The sequence below is a fragment of the Equus przewalskii genome, chromosome 10 (genome assembly GCF_037783145.1).
Source record: "Equus przewalskii isolate Varuska chromosome 10, EquPr2, whole genome shotgun sequence".
Classification (NCBI taxonomy): domain Eukaryota; kingdom Metazoa; phylum Chordata; class Mammalia; order Perissodactyla; family Equidae; genus Equus; species Equus przewalskii.
In genome coordinates, this window is record NC_091840.1 from 50,974,994 (window position 1) to 50,991,343 (window position 16,350).

The 16,350-nt window shown below is 45.5% G+C and overlaps 2 long non-coding RNA genes and 7 other non-coding genes across 9 annotated transcripts; 2 read left to right on the top strand and 7 right to left on the bottom strand.

The window, feature by feature from the left end:
- Nucleotides 1-9,267: 9,267 nt before the first annotated feature.
- LOC139074145 (uncharacterized) lies at nucleotides 9,268-11,186 on the bottom strand. The gene is made up of 2 exons (XR_011523658.1): nucleotides 11,009-11,186; nucleotides 9,268-10,563 (listed from the first exon to the last, which is right to left on the bottom strand). It is a non-coding gene; the product is annotated as an uncharacterized lncRNA (long non-coding RNA).
- On the bottom strand, nucleotides 9,367-9,438 carry TRNAW-CCA (transfer RNA tryptophan (anticodon CCA)). The gene has a single exon. It is a non-coding gene; the product is annotated as a tRNA-Trp (tRNA).
- Nucleotides 10,068-10,139, top strand: TRNAG-UCC (transfer RNA glycine (anticodon UCC)). The gene has a single exon. It is a non-coding gene; the product is annotated as a tRNA-Gly (tRNA).
- On the bottom strand, nucleotides 10,799-10,870 carry TRNAD-GUC (transfer RNA aspartic acid (anticodon GUC)). Its single transcript has one exon. It is a non-coding gene; the product is annotated as a tRNA-Asp (tRNA).
- Nucleotides 11,187-11,483: 297 nt separating the features above from the next.
- On the bottom strand, nucleotides 11,484-11,555 carry TRNAP-CGG (transfer RNA proline (anticodon CGG)). The gene has a single exon. It is a non-coding gene; the product is annotated as a tRNA-Pro (tRNA).
- Nucleotides 11,556-11,725: 170 nt separating this feature from the next.
- Nucleotides 11,726-14,454, top strand: LOC103564273 (uncharacterized). The gene is made up of 3 exons (XR_548031.2): nucleotides 11,726-12,405; nucleotides 12,791-12,864; nucleotides 14,136-14,454. It is a non-coding gene; the product is annotated as an uncharacterized lncRNA (long non-coding RNA).
- A 386-nt stretch (nucleotides 14,455-14,840) lies between these two features.
- On the bottom strand, nucleotides 14,841-14,914 carry TRNAT-AGU (transfer RNA threonine (anticodon AGU)). The gene has a single exon. It is a non-coding gene; the product is annotated as a tRNA-Thr (tRNA).
- Nucleotides 14,915-15,237: 323 nt separating this feature from the next.
- Nucleotides 15,238-15,319, bottom strand: TRNAS-AGA (transfer RNA serine (anticodon AGA)). The gene has a single exon. It is a non-coding gene; the product is annotated as a tRNA-Ser (tRNA).
- A 443-nt stretch (nucleotides 15,320-15,762) lies between these two features.
- TRNAI-AAU (transfer RNA isoleucine (anticodon AAU)) lies at nucleotides 15,763-15,836 on the bottom strand. The gene has a single exon. It is a non-coding gene; the product is annotated as a tRNA-Ile (tRNA).
- Between the last annotated feature and the right edge of the window lie 514 nt (nucleotides 15,837-16,350).

The following is a 16,350-nucleotide window of genomic DNA, read 5'->3' on the forward strand; positions in this document are numbered from 1 at the left end:
AGAAGAAATTTCAAGACAAGCATTCTCATCGTCAGCCAATATGCCCCTTCCAGGAGTGAGGAGTAGACTCAGAAGGGTCTGGAAGGGGCTTGTTGGGGAAACCTGGCCAATACCCCCCACATCTTCCCACTAAGTTGTTCTCCTTAAGGTAAACCTGAGGCAATGCTGCTGAATTAAGTAGGTGCAGCAAGACATGGCTGCCCTCTCTCCAGACTTCCCCGAGCATCCCCAGGTCAAACATCATTGCTGGCCTTTGCTCTTGGCAAACAGGGCCCAAGTGCTGCTCATTGGTACAAACCACAGGCCTGGACCAAATGCGTTCCTGCCACGATGACTGAGGCCTGAGGCCCTGTCCAGGTCCCTTTATGTGTCCTCACAGATTGGATCAGCAAGGACAGTGCCCCTCCCCAGGTGACCAGACAACAAGCCTGTACACTACACCTTTGATGCATTTTTTAAGCTTTTTATTGGGGGCCGGCCCTGTGGCCAAGTGGTTAAGTTCATGCGCTCTGCGTCAGTGGCCCAGGGTTTCGCTGGTTTGGATCCTGGGTGCGGACATGGCACCGCTCGTCAGGCCACGCTGAGGTGGCGTCCCACATGCCACAACTAGAAGGATCCACAACTGGAATATACAACTATGTACTGGGGGTATTTGGGGAGAAAAAAGCAGAAAAAATAAAAAAAGATAGGCAACAGTTGTTAGCTGTGGTGCCAATCTTTAAAAAAAAAACCAACTTTTTTTTTTTTATTGAGTTAATGATAGGTTACAATCTTGTGACATTTCAGTTGTACATTAATGTTTGTCAGTCGTGTTGTAGGTGCACCACTTCACCCTTTGTGCCCACCCCCCACCCCACCTTTCCCCTGGTATCCACTAAACTGTTCTTAGTCCCTAATTTTAAATTCCTCATATGAATGGAGTCATACACAGATTATTCTTCTCTCACTGGCTTATTTCACTTAACATAATTCTCTCAAGGTCCATCCATGTTATTGCAAATGGAATGATTTTGTTCTGTTTTGCAGCTGAGTAGTATTCCATTGTATATATGTACCACATCTTCTTTATACATTCGTCTGTTGCTGGACACTTAGGTTGCTTCCACGTCTTGGCTATTGTAAACAGTGCTGCAATAAACATTGGGGTGCATAGGACTTTTGGGATTGCTGACTTCAGGCTCTTTGGACAAATACCCAGTAGTGGGATGGCTGGATCGTATGGTAGTTCTATTTTTAATTTTTTGAGGAATCTCCATACCGTTTTCCATAGTGGCTGCACCAGTTTGCATTCCCACCAGCAGTGTTATGAGGGTTCCTTTTTCTCCGCAACCTCTCCAACATTTGTTGCTATTAGTTTTAGATATTTTTGTCATTCTAACAAGTGTAAGGTGATATCTTAGTGTAGTTTTGATTTGCATTTCCCTGATGATCAGCGATGATGAGCATCTTTTCATGTGCCTATTGGCCATCAGTATATCTTCTTTGGAGAAATGTCTGTTCATGTCTCCAGCCCATTTTTTGATTGGGTTGTTTGATGTTTTGTTGTTGAGTTGCGAGAGTTCTTTATATCTTATGGATATTAAGCCTTTGTCAGATATATGACTTGCAAATATTTTTTCCCAGTTAGTGGGTTGTTTTTTTGTTTCAATCCTGTTTTCAGTTGCCTTGAAGAAGCTCTTTAATCTGATGACGTCCCATTTGTTTATTCTTTCTATTGTCCCTTATCTGAGAAGGCATGGTGTCCGCAAAGATCCTTTTAACACTGATGTCAAAGAGTGTACTGCCTACGTTTTCTTCCAGAAGCCTTATGGTTTCAGGTCTCACCTTTAGGTCCTTGATCCATTTTGAGTTTATTTTGGTGAATGGTGAAAAAGAATGGTCAATTTTCATTCTTTTACATGTGGCTTTCCAGTTTTCCCAGCACCATTTGTTGAAAGACTTTCTTTTCTCCATTGTATGCCCTCAGCTCCTTTGTCGAAGATAAGCTGTCCATAGATGTGTGGTTTTATTTCTGGGCTTTCAATTCTGTTCCATTGATCTGTGCACCTGTTTTTGTACCAGTACCATGCTGTTTTGATTACTGTAGCTTTGTAGTATGTTTTGAAGTCAGGGATTGTAATGCCTCCCGTTTTGTTCTTTTTTCTCAGGATTGCTTTAGAAATTCGGGGTCTTTTGTTGCCCCCTATGAATTTTAGGATTCTTTGTTCTAATTCTGTAAAGAATGTCCTTGGGATTCTGATTGGGATGGCATTGAATCTGTAGATTGCTTTAGGTAGAACGGACATTTTAACTATGTTTATTCTTCCAATCCACGTACATGGAGTGTCTTTCCATCTCCTTATGTCGTCATCCAATTCTCTCAGAAAGGCCTTGTAATTTTCATTATATAGGTCCTTCACTTCCTTAGTTAAATTTACCCCAAGGTATTTTATTCTTTTTGTTGCGATTGTGAATGGTATTGTATTCTTGAGTTCTTCTTCTGTTGGTTCATTACTGGAGTATAGAAATGTTACTGATTTATGCAAATTGATTTTATATCCTGCAACTTTGCTGTAGTTGTTGATTACTTCTAACAGTTTTCCAATGGATTCTTTGGGGTTTTCTATATATAAGATCATGTCGTCTGCAAACAGCGAGAGTTTCACTTCTTCCCTCCCTATTTGGATTCCTTTTATTCCTTTTTCTTGCCTGATTGCTCTGGCCAGGACCTCCAGTACTATGTTAAATAAGAGTGGTGATAGAGGGCATCCTTGTCTCGTTCCTGTTTTCAGGGGGATGGCGTTCAGTTTTTGCCCATTGAGTAAGATCTTGACTATGGGTTTGTCGTGTATGGCCTTTATTATGTTGAGGTAGTTTCCTTCTATGCCCATTTTGTTCAGAGTTTTTATCATAAATGGCTGTTGGATCTTGTCAAATGCCTTCTCTGCATCTATTGAGATGATCATGTGGTTTTTATTTCTCAGTTTGTTGATGTGGTGTATCATGTTGATTGATTTGCAGATGTTGAACCATCCCTGTGTCCCTGGTATGAATCCCACCTGATCATGATGTATGATTCTTTTGATGAATTGCTGAATTCTGGTTGCCAAAATTTTGTTTAGAATTTTTGCGTCTATGTTCATCAGTGATATTGGCCTGTAGTTCTCTTTTTTCGTGGTGCCCTTGTCAGGTTTTGGTATCAGCATGATGTTGGCCTCATAGAATGTGTTAGGAAGTGTTCCATCTTCCCTAAGTTTTTGGAATAGCTTGAAAAGGATAGGTATTAAATCCTCTCTCAAAGTTTGGTAGAATTCCCCAGGAAAGCCATCTGGTCCTGGGGTAAAAAAACCCCAACTTTTTATTGAAGTCTACAAACAGAAAATGTATAGCTGGATGAATTTTTGTAAACCAAACACCCCTGTGTAACCAGCACCCAGATCAAGAAACAGAACGCTTCCAGGACTTCACGAGGCCCCTCACCCTCCTTTTCCAGTCACTCCCTTTCCCGAGAGTAACTGCTATCCGGACTTCTAACCCATATACTAGTTTGCCTGCTTTGACCTTTATACAAATGTAATAATACACTATATATTCTTCTGTCGGACTTCTCCCATTCCACATTGTTTGTGAGACTTATCCTTATTGTTGATGTACTGATTTTTAAATATACATGAACATGATAAAATTTACATAGGTTAGTTAAAATTCTCTCTACCAACTCTAATTGCCTTGTCCTCTGCTCCCAACCCCAGAAACAACCACTCTCATTAGGTTCTTACGTGTCACTTCAGAATCCTTCTGTGTGTGTGTGTATTTTGTTATCAAAATGATTCATGCAGACAAACAAACAAACGAAAAATTCAGAGTGATTGTAAAGAGGAAATTGAAAGTCCCCAGTTCCAACCAGAGCAGTTAACCAGAGGTAACTCCTGCTAACATTTTCTCTTATACCCTTCCAGAACTTTCCTATGGACATATTAGTCAATGTCTGTCCTTTAAAAATTGTGCAGCAATATATACAAATATTGAATCATTATGTTGTACCTTGAAACTAATATAATGTTATATGTAAATTATACCTCAATAAAAAATTGTGTAAATGGAATAATGCATGCATGGTTATCCCATTTTTAATCTATCAATTTAGCTTGGACATTTTCCCACATTAACACAGTCAAATATACCTCATTCATTTTTGTTGCCATATGGATTCCATTGTATAGGGAAGGGGGAATAGACAAAGATGGGCAGTGTCCATCAACTGATGAATAAATAAACAAAATGAGGTAAATCCGTACAATGGAATATTATTCAGCTATAAAAAGAAATGAAGTACTGATCATGCTACAGCCAACGTGGATGAACCTTGAAAACATCGTGCCAAGTAAAAGAAGCCAAACACAAAAGGTCACATATTGTACGATTCCATTTATATGAAATATCCAGGATAAGCAAATCCATAGAGAAAGATTATGAACTGATTTCCAAGGATGAGGGAGCGTGGGGAGGGACTGCCAGTGAGTGCAGGGTTTCTTTACGGAGTGATGAAAATGTTCTGGAATTAAATAGTGGTGATTGATGCACAACTGTGTGAAAATACTAAAAACCTCTGAATTGTACACTTTAAAATGGCTGAAATGGTAAATTTTATGTTAAGTGTATTTTGCCTCAAAAAATTATGAGATAGCTCAAATATCAAGAATACTGTTTAAAAGCACTTGTGTAACTACTACTCAATTATTCAAATCTTAATGTAATTTGCCATATTTGCTCCTGATTTTTTTAATGAAATAAAAGACACACAGGTGAAGCTCCAGTGTAAAATTTTAAGAATTAAGTCTATGTGTACTGTTTCTCCATCATTTTCCTCCATTGTCTTTTTTTCTGAAACTCCTCTTAGGGGTATATCATAGCTTCTAGTTCTATCCTCCACATCTTTTAGTTGACTTTTCAAGTTTTTAATTTTTCAATTTTTAATTTTTTAATTAATTGTAGTAACATTGGATTATAACTTCCAGATATAACTTTCAGATGATAAGCTTTCAAAATGTACATCGTAATATATTTCGAATTCTGTGTAGATTACATCATGTTCCCCACCCAAAAACTAATTATAGTCCATCCCCTCACATGTGAGCCTAATCACCCCTTTTGCTCCCTCCGCTTCCCCCATGGTAACCACCAATCCAATCTCTGTTGCTATGTGTTTGTTTGTTGTTGTTTTTATCTTCTACTTATGAGTGAGATCATATGATATTTGACTCTCTCCCTCTGACTTATTTCACTCAGCATAATACCCTCAAGGACCATGCATGTTGTTACAAATGGCCAGATTTCATCATTTCTTATGGCTGAATAGTATTCCATTGTGTAATATACTGCATCTTCTTTATCCATTTGTCCCTTGATGGGCACCTAGGTTGCTTCCAAGTCTTGGCTATTGTGAATAATGCTGCAATGAACATAGGGGTGCAAGTATCTTTACGCCTTTGCGTTTTCAAGTTCTTTGGATAAATACCCAGCAGTGGGATAGCTGGATCATATGGTAGATCTATCCTTAATTTTCTGAGGATACTCCGTACTGCTTTCCATAGTGGCTGCACCAGTTTGCACTCCCACCAGCAGTGCACAAGGGTTCTCTTCTCTCCACATCCTCTCCAACATTTGTTGTTTCCTGTCTTGTTAATTATAACCATTCTGACCGGAGTGAGGTGATACCTCATTGTAGTTTTGATTTGCATTTCCCTGATAGCTAATGATGTTGAGCATCTTTTCATATGCCTGTTGGCCATCCATATATCTTCTTTGGAGAAATCTCTGTTCAGATCTTTTACCCATTTTTTAATTGGGTTGTTGGTTTTTTTGTTGTTGAGATGTATGAGTTCTTTGTATATTTTGGATATTAACCCCTTCTCTGACATATGGTTTGCAAATATCTTCTCCGAATGGTTAGGTTGTCTTTTTGTTTTGTTGATGATTTCCTTTGCTGTGCAGAAGCTTTTTAGTTTGATGTTGTCCCATTTGTTCATGTTTTCTTTTGTTTCCCTTGCCTGGTCAGACATGGGACTTGAAAATACGCTGCTAAGAGCGATGTCAGAGAGCATACTGTCAATGTTTTCTTCCTCATGTTTTTTAAATCTCTTGTCTCTCTGTTCTGTGTTTTGGGTAATTCTTGAGTTCTATTTTTGAAATAGCTAAATCTTTCTCAGATTGTGCCCAGTTTAGAATAAAATAGGCTTATTTTATTACATCTGTCACTCATGTGTAAGATTTATAACTAGTCAGTTATATATCCATGTGATTTTATTTAATTTCTATTTTTCTTTCATGATTTGATTTTTAAGTGAAAGTATTCCTTCATTTATCTTTTTATCTATCTTAATCATACTTACTGTAAATTCTTTGTCAGACTGCTCCATAAACTTATTTTCATCTAGAGTGAATCCACGTTCCAATCATTGTCTCTGTTCCATTTATTGTGTGCTAATCATGAAACGTCTTCGTGTGTTTTGGGATTTTGGTTTGTAACTTCATCTTGGGTGGGAGATCTTTTTGTTTTATTTGTGTTCCCTCTCCTTCTTCGTGTTTGCCTCTCCTTGACCTACAATTTGGACATGGCTGCTACCCACCTCCTTGCTCCCAGTTAATGATCAAGTCCTGTTATGGTATTTTTGGGCTCCTGCCCCACTGTGATATTGAGGGTATCTCAAATGACGTCACTGAGGAGGGGGCAAGTTGGTCCTCTTTCTGGTCTTGAGGCTACATCTGAGGCTGCCTGCCTTTTTGGGCCTGTAGCCCCAGGCAGGGAGCTGCCGGGTCTTACAACCTCCTTTTCTGATATAGGGATCCCATTGCAGCTCTGGCTCCAGCTCCCTGTCCCTAATCAGTCCCTATTTCCCTATAGGACCTTAACCCCCTGCTGCTGCTGCCCACCTGCAGGCCCTGAGCCCTGCGGACATGTACCATCAGCTCCCATCAAAGCTTTGAATCGATTCTAGGACTGGTTAGGCCTTTCAGTTCACGGTTTTTAATATTTTGTCTATTAGTGGTATGTATTTGAAGCAAAAGGGGCCAGGGTGGGAACATACTATGCTGTCTCTACCAAAAATCCAGAGTTTTTTGAACACCAGGTTTCTGGAACGCATGCTAGGGTGGTGTATGAATAAAGTGGTGAAGTATGAGTAAAATAACTGGAGGTCAGCTTAGCATCGGGAAAATGACAGGGAGCAGAGGGGAGTGTGGCAAAGGGCGAGTACACGCCTGAATGGACAAGGCAACACTCAGCTCTAGTTGATTTTCACTTTGTGGAAGTACAGCCTGAGTATGGACAAATCTTTCAATTTTTAAAGAGCAGCTAGAAATCTAGATTTACTGAGTTGTAAGTGTTGTCAAGTAAGTCACGAAACAAGTGTGTGGGCTGGATTTGGTCTGTAGACTAGCAATATTCAACCCCTAGTACACCCTGGGCTCTTCTGGACCTGAAACCATACTTTACAGGTATCCTTCCCTCCAGAGGGCCACTGACTTTACCTAGTTCCTCACTAGGTGAGCTTTTAGGAAACACCATCCCGCAGGATGTAGCAGAAAGACCATGAGCTTGGGAGTTACAGGTTTACTTGTGGGCCTGCCACCTGCAATGTGTTGCTTGGCAAAATGCTCAATCCTTCTGAGTGTCAGCTCTAAAATGGTCATGGTTACGTTGCCCTGCAGCGCTGCAGTCAGGATTAAACGAAGTGGGATTAAACGAAGTGAGATCGCCGAAGCACTCAGCACAGTGCCTCGTGCACAGTAAGCCTTCCGTGTTAGCTGTTATTACGAGTAGTAAATCACCCGGCCTCAGAGGATGGGAGAAGGATCTTCTCTGTGAACTAATGTCAACTAATAAATGCAGAAGGAAAGATAGATTTAGAAAATTACCATTTTGTATCACCTTAAACGTGCTCTGGTTTGGGGGGGCAGCGAGGGCGTGCAGGACTGCAGACAGCCAGCCTCGGCCTTCCGCGGTAGGTCGCCAGACGCCTTGCTAAATCATCGGCTGTTCTGAATTCCAGCACATAGCGCTTCTGCAGCAAAGGCTGGCGGATTGTCTGCCTCGGTCTTGGCACACGCGACGCAGTGACCGTGCTGGCAGAAGGCGAGGCAGCGGCCACGGAAGGCGAGGCACAGATTCCAGCCTTGACAGGCGTCTGCAGGGTGCGCGGTGGGGAGATGGCCTGAATTTCCCGCCAGCAGCCCAAACCTGTTACACTAACCAAGGCACTGTTAGTTAAGGAAAGAGATATCAAGGAAGAAATTTTCCACCGGGAAAGACGGCCTATGTGGTGGCTGGCCTGGATTTCTTTGTTTTTTCCAATGTAATGGAAGCAGGAAAAATCACGTGGCTCCGGGCTTCTAGTGACTCCGGGCTGAGTCACTTCTGGTCTCCGGGCAAAGAAGTCGGAGAATATTTGTATTTAATGCCCTTGTGTTCTCCTTCAGGTTGACATGGATAGAACATCAGCGATGATTAAAAGCATTAAAAAAATTTTGGACCGAAATTCTGAATACAAGAATAATGAAAGCAGAAATTGATTGACAAAAGAGAAGAAGAAAGGAAACGAAAGAAAAAAAAGAAAGATCACTTTTGCTTGAAAAAGCCTTTTGGACAGCAGTACAGTTAGCGGTACAGCTAAAAAGAACCTTTAACTGCAGACCTGGAGTTTCCCGAATTTATGTCATAGACCTAATTCAACAGAGGCATAGAAAAAAGGATGCACAAAGATGCTCATGGTAACATTTTAAATAATAAGAAAGAAAGTGCAGATAACTAGACAACCAAAATGTCTACCTTTAGAAGAACTGTTTAATAATTTACAAAATTATCCTCGAATTTGAATGATCATTAAAATAATTCTAAGGACTATAGAATCATATTTCTATTACAATGATAAGTGAAAACAATGAAGTACAAAGTTATGGACACCACTCACAATTGGAAGTTAAACTGCCAAAAATTAAAACAGTGGTTTAGGATACAGACTATAAATTACTATTATTACTTTAAAATTATTCATTATTGCTACATTCTTTCCAATACGGAACACTTATTGCTCCACATACATTTTCGGAACAAGAATTGGGGGCTGTTTAGAAACAATTTCTGTGTTAGCATACCTAAAATATCCATGAGATGAAAGATATTAGTATTTTAATTGATTTTACGAAAACAGTAAGGTGAAAAGTTCTAAAATTTTTGTTTTAGGGGAAAATTCATGTAACTTTAGGAAAAAAAACACAGAAACACTCAGGTTCATATTTTCCTCATATAGTAAAAGCAGGTGCATTTTTCTTTATTGAAATATCTTACAGCGAGTCAGTCTATCCAGATACGGAAAACAAGTGACCTTTTGACCCCGACGTGATTTGAACACGCAACCTTCTGATCTGGAGTCAGACGCGCTACCGTTGCGCCACGAGGCCTTCTGGAGGCCGCCGCTTGACGGGTCTCGTGAACAGACACATCATCAGCAATAGGGGCGGAGTTTGATTCTCAGACCTCGCCCCGAAGATTTTTGTCCACGTGTTTCTCAGAGCGGCTAGCAGACTAGATGCGCGCGCACAAGGGAATTAAACATCCTCCTCTGGACAAATTGGGCTTGGGCGCACTTGGTTTAAGGCCCGATTCTTTAATCTTGGGACACACTGAGGTCACGCAACAGAGAAGCGATTTTATGTGTTCGGGATTTATTTTGGGGGATGATAGAGCCATTATGTCGATGCAGATCTGGGCCCCTAGAAAATCTTACGGTTGAATCCCAGCTCTGCCAGAAAACCCCTTCACTTAACTTCTCTGGACCTTGGTTTCCCCCTCTGTCGACTGGGTAGAATCACACAGTTTCTCGTGGGGTGACTGGAGCGCACTGGCGGTGATGGGAGCCGAGCGCCGCTCACACGTGCGTGCCCCGCAGACCGCAGCCGTTGTGTCTCGGCCTTCCTCGTGTTTACCCCTTGCTGGGCTCTGGTTCAGACCCCAAGTTACATCTCCCAGGCCACGACTCTGCCGACGTATCTAAGTCCTAAAGAATCCCAGGAAGAAGGCTTGCTAGCCGGCGTTGGTGGTATAGTGGTGAGCATAGCTGCCTTCCAAGCAGTTGACCCGGGTTCGATTCCCGGCCAACGCAACCGTGCTTTTAAAAAAAATTTTTCCCCCCTTTCCCTGGGCCTAGTCCCAGTGTCGCGTGTCCAGGGTCGTGTGAGGCGCCAGCTCCCCGCGACCCCGGCCGGGTGTACTCCTCACGCCCCTCTCATCGAAAACAGCGCGCTGGACTCTCCGCCTGGGATGGCCGTGCCAGTCCACAGACGCAGAAGAGAGGAGGCCAAGGGAAACAAAACCCAGGCTCGGTGCCCTGTGCGGAGCGGGGCGCGTGCCCGGGTCTCCGCACGGCTGCGGGCGAAAGCGAGCGCCACGCCGGAGGTAAAGTCTGAAGGCGGGATTACTCGGGCCGTCGGTTTTGTGCTGTTTCCCCATCTGTGTTTTTCAAGTTATTGTCAACGAACACTTCTAGTAAGCATATTGAACGATGAGAGTAATGGCTAATCAACCTACTGAATGGAGAGAATAATAGGTTAACCACACATTTAAAATACAAGTTACTTGAAGTAAAACATAAACTTGAAAGTTAGGATGTGAGCTTGAGAGTCAGGGCAAATCCCTCTCCTCTCTTCCTTTTCCTTCCCGTGTTCTTTTTATCTCCATCCCAGGGCTCAGGAGTGGTACTTTGTGAAGGAAGAGCTAACGGATTTCAATCAGAAACATCGAAGAAAAACAAACACTGTGCTCCTCCCCGTCGGGGAATCGAACCCCGGTCTCCCGCGTGACAGGCGGGGATACTCACCACTATACTAACGAGGACTGAGCTAGCGAAACACCTCCCCAAACCCTGGATCTGATACCTTCACTCAGCGCGCTACCGGCAAGGTTCCTGAGGATTCTGTCCTTCCGAGCCCTAAGAAATGCTGTCCCGAAAACCATGCGCGTTCTAGACCCTACCTGAGCGTGAGTCCCCAGAAGGGTAGTAACGAGCAGGAGTGACCGAGAGACAGACGGGCTGCGAGGCTGCAAAGACCTGAGTCCTGAAAGTCCCTGGGGTCTCACAAACACCACCCTGAAGAGGTCTCACTTCATTTCACTACCTGTCATCCACTACTATAGGTTGACAGGCATCAATCAAACCGAAACCAGGCTCTGGTGGCACAGGAGAAGCACCCAGCAGGAAGGAGGGGAGCAGACAGTGAATGTCTTGGCCAAGTCTGGAGGTGCCTGCGTTCTCCCTGGCACACTAGGAAGGACCGTGCACTGTGAGCCTCTTCCTGCCACCGGGGTATCCACTCAAAACAAGAGACCTTACTGCCCTCCTCCTTGAAGCGCTCAGTTCGCTCTTATCACTTCCCAGTCGAGCCTCCGCAGCGCCGTTCCAATAACAAGCACCTTAGGGCACGCTCTCGTCTCCGCAAAAACCAAAGTAGGGCTCGTCCGGGATTTGAACCCGGGACCTCTCGCACCCGAAGCGAGAATCATACCCCTAGACCAACGAGCCGACATGCGACGGCCATCGCGGACACCCTTAGAGGTCGTACTAGACTTTCCGCAGCCCTAGCGCCTTGATTCAAGGCCAAACGGTCCTGGCGCGCGCTCAGGGACCACTGGCCCCCGTGCTGCATACTCTGGAGGAGGGATCCGGGAATCTCTCTGCTCGCTGGCCGCCAGCTCCGACTCCTCCCAGGAAATAACGTCGGGGAAGTAGGAGGGAGTGGTCTCGGCCTCGCCCCCGCGCAGCCCTCCAGGACTGCTTTCAGCACCCGAGTTCCCGCTCCCTGTGGCCACTGTCTCCGCGCCGTTCCATAACCTGGGGTCTCGACTCTTCCCGCCTCCGCCCGCCGTCCTCGGACTCAGCCTCCCGGCGCAGAGAGCTTTGAAGACAAGCGGTGGAATTAGCTGGTTGGGGACAGTTAATAAGAAACCTCTAGGTGAACTCCAGTCCCTCTTTCTGTCCCTGCATCTGTCCATCCTCCTGGAGTGACGGGCAGGGCCAACCCCGGGCCAGACTCTTCGATAGCCCACGGTCTCTCTAGACCGCGTGGTAGTTCCCAGGCAAGGGAGCAATTCCTGAGGCCAAGAAGACTCACGGAGGAGGCATCACTGAGAGGAGTGGCTGGAGGGGTGGGGTAGGGGGACCGTCTTTCCAACCTGCCTGAGTGCTGCGACGCGCCAGGCAATGCGACCAGGGCCGTCCCTGACGCCTAAAACACCTGCCAGCGCTGGTCCCAGGACTTCCTGCCTTTAAGAACAGGTTACCCCTACCCTTTCGTCTAGCTTCTGCTCTCCAGTTACCTCCTAGGATGTCCGGGAAGGAGACCCTCTTACCTGCCGCCTAAGACCCCCAAAAGGTAAGGGGCTCTGAGGCAAGCGCCTGCACGAGTAAAGTCCAAGGCCAGTAGATCCGGCCCTGGGAACTTGCAGAGTCTCCTGGGCTGCTCTGTGAGCCTCTGCTTTTAACACTTGGCCATGCTCTCACGTTGGGGGCTGCCAAGGGTCCTGGCAGGAGCTGGTGGGGTCAAGTTGCAGGCTCAGTACCTGCTCTGGGTGGTCTTCGGAGGGTTCTGATCTGCCTCGGCCCTCGACCCCTTGGCAGCATCTATGGGCTGAACCATCTTGTTCTGCACCCTGGCTGTGTGCTTTGTGGGGCCAGCCCCTTACTAACGCCCACCTCACAGATACTTTGGTGAAGGGTACTTCAATGAAGGGTTTGGCCCTTCACTTTATCTTTCCCAGGTGTCCTGGCCGGACAGTGGGGGAGGGCAGCAGAGAACAGCCCATCCTTTCCTGTTAGCTCCCAAGCCTTTCAGGTGAGTGAAGAAGCACTCAGGGCTGATCTTCTGGCATCACCCTCCCCCTATCTTTTTCCATTTCCTCTCTCCCTTCTCTTGGGCCCCAGCTTTCTCCCAAGTGTCTAGGCACTTCTCTCTTACCTCGTCTCAGGCACTTAATCTGCACAGAGGTGGAGGCCTACATCCCTTATAGAACATGATGAAGGCTATAGTTCCTTTCCCTAGAAAAATCCTGACAATATCAGAGAATTCACAGGTACTCTGAAGCCCCATTCATGGACCCCACTTTTAGAATACAAGAACTAAGATGTAGACAACTGATCATGGTTTAAACTTTGGTACAAGTCTTTTAACAGGAGTTAAAGCTTTACATGGAAAGATTGAATTCTAAGGTATACCTCTGGGCAGTCACAGTTGTTTGAAAGAGATTGAGTGGGAAAGAGTGAAAAGACACTTTTGGTGAATTTGTTTACAGTGGTAGCAACCCCCCTCCCCCTCAGCCCTTCCCTAAAACAGAATCCTGGCATCTTCCTGAGTTTCTTCTTCCCCTTTAGACTCCACATGCTGTAAGTTGCTGAGACCTATTTTTTTTTTTTATACTAAACATGTCTTGAATTCATCCCCTCCTCTCCATCTCTCCTACAACCGCTGTGGTGCAAGTTTTTGACATTTCTTATAACCAAGCCCTGTCACACATACTCTCTGATCTCTTGTGTTATTCTTCTATGTAGCATTTATGTAGCATATTATATAATTTAATTTTAAAAATATTTTTGTTGTGCTTATTGTTCCCTGCTGTACTCCCAGGGCCTAGAACAATGGTTGTTACGTCGTAGTTGTTTAATAGAACATATGGCGAATTTCCCCATGGTCTTTGGCTCACCTCCTCCAGAAAGCCTCCTCTGACCACTCTCCACTCTCAGGCGGGATGAGATGCCATTTCTCTTCTCCGTGTTCACCCAGCACCCTAGCCCTGCCATCAGGGCATTGTGTTGTGATCTCATCTTTCCTTCTATGAGCTCTTTGAGAAAAGGTGCTGTGCCTTATTCATTTGGTTATGCACAGCGTGCAGCCGAGCGCTTGGCAGAAACCTGGTCCCACTGGTGGTGCATCACTTATTTGACTTGTCACCTCAAGAGACCAATTCCTTCAAACCAACACTTTTGCTCAGACTTCTTACAGTGGTTTCCCTGCCAAAGGATAGAGTCTAGACCTTTCTGCCTATCTTCCAAGGAGGTTTAGGCCCTCCAACGGCCCGCTGACCCTACCTCTTGCCTCCTTCTCCACAGCATTTACTTCTACTCTCACCAGCCTGGCTTCAGTGCTCTGGAAATGTGCCCTGGCCTTCCACACCAGGCTCTCTGGAGACCCCACTGAGAATGTGTTCTCTTCTACTCCCACCCTATCGACACGGTCCCAGTGCTTCCCTACTCTCTAGCAGGATACCAGATGGCGCCAGGACAACCATATCTCCTGATAACTCCTAACCCTGACTGCCAGTTTGTGGAGACAAATGAAGATAACTATACATAAGGGGCCTGGTACAGGAACTGCACATAGAAGACACCCCCCATTCCTCAAATTTTTTAATAAAAAATATTAAAAATATAGTATATTATATGTACTTACATAATTTTGAGGCCCTAAACCAAAAGAAATACAGTGAAGAATCAAACAAAACAAATCGACTCAGGTTCTAGGGGATGTCCTGGGTAGGGGAAGATGCGAGGGCGGCGGAGTGGCCCCCAGGGCTGGCCCACAAGCACCAGAGGGGTGTGGCATAAGCTGGGGAGAGGAAGGTGTAGGCCTGCGCCGGATTTCCGCCCTGGTTGCTGGGCAAGCTTTTAGAGCGGCGGTCTCCTGGGACAGGCAGCTCAGCTCAGCAGGAAATCTGGAACCCTTGCGTTCTCTAGTATAAAAACAATTGATAAATCCATCGGAGGGTACAGATGCAGCGGCAAAAAGTGAGAAGCGAATTCTTCGGTGTTGAATAAAGGCACCGCTGGGATTCGAACCCAGGATCTCCTGTTTACTAGACAGGCGCTTTAACCAACTAAGCCACGGCGCCGCAACTGCCAAGCACCCTTCTGCGGCTGCACTTCAGGAATATACCACTCGGAGCCTGGCCACAACTTCATCAAAGTTCTTGAAAATTAATTTTGACAAATCAGCCACGTTTGGCGTCAGACATCCATCCATGAGATTCCCCCAGAAGTTGAGGGAAATAAATCAAAAACCTCAACTGCAGCCAGAAGTGTATGGTGGGGAACTCCCCAGAATTTAAGATTCCTGAGAGGGGGGAATTTCAGGCTTGTGGACAGGATCGATCTTCTGTCTGACCTCGGGCAGGAGAAATGGACATATTTCGCACGTCGGAGAAGAAAAAGCACACGTAGTCGGCAGGATTCGAACCTGCGCGGGGAGACCCCAATGGATTTCTAGTCCATCGCCTTAACCACTCGGCCACGACTACACCGCTGCTGAGGACTCCTCAACTTGAGCCTTTCTTAGATTCCTTGCTCGGAAAACACTTCATCCATTTGGGGATTTTGCCGTTCCAGGGCTAGGAGATCCGCCGGTGCGAACACCAGAGGACAGAATAGGAATCGGTCGCGGCCCCGGCCCACGCCCGCTCCGCCTTATCTGGGATCCTCATCCCGGATCTTCCCCATTCTTCCACTTTCCGCCTCCAGCAACACGCTCCCAAAAAGGAGAAGACGCAGCAGTCACCAAAGAACATTCCCTCCGCCCTAGCCCAGGGAGCTCCCTTCCACGTATTGGAATGCGCTAGCGATTCAGGTGTTGAGAAGTGGGTCCGGTGTGCGATCAGAAGGTAACTGGCGCCGGAGAGAACCTTCCGAGTAATAGTGGGTGTGGAGGGGGAAAGGAAGGAAAAGAAAAAGAAAAACATACCTCTGGCCCGTACGGGGATCGAACCCGCGACCTTGGCGTTATTAGCACCACGCTCTAACCAACTGAGCTAACCGGCCAACTTGGTAGGTGGGTTATTCCGAATCTTTACATATGTATCACTAAAGTATAGGCAAGACCCTCTCTCAGAACAAACCAGGACACCCAAAACCTCTCAAATATAAACTGAAAATGGTTCCTAATGGACAGGAAGGAATGTCCTCTGAACAGCTTCGAGAGGTGTGGCTAGGCTTTCTCTCTCCATCTAGCTAGCAGGTCCCAGGAAAGAAATGGGAGAACACCAGCCAAATGCCTGAGCGCCCCAAATAATTGCTGCCGCAACCCCTAATTCTGTGGGTTCTGAATTAGGAATCCTGCTGGTCTCATGGTGTTGATCAAGGATCTGCCTTAGGCCTGGCCCATGGGAAACCCACAGCACTGACCCCCTGACTGGGCTCCCACAGTACAGGTTCCTCACATGCCCCTCCTAATGCTTGGTGCTTCCCTGCCCCCATACCCATCCTGTACTTCCCAACAACTCTAGGACTGACTTCTTTTGGGCCCAACCTTGCTGACTGAGACCATCATCAAGAT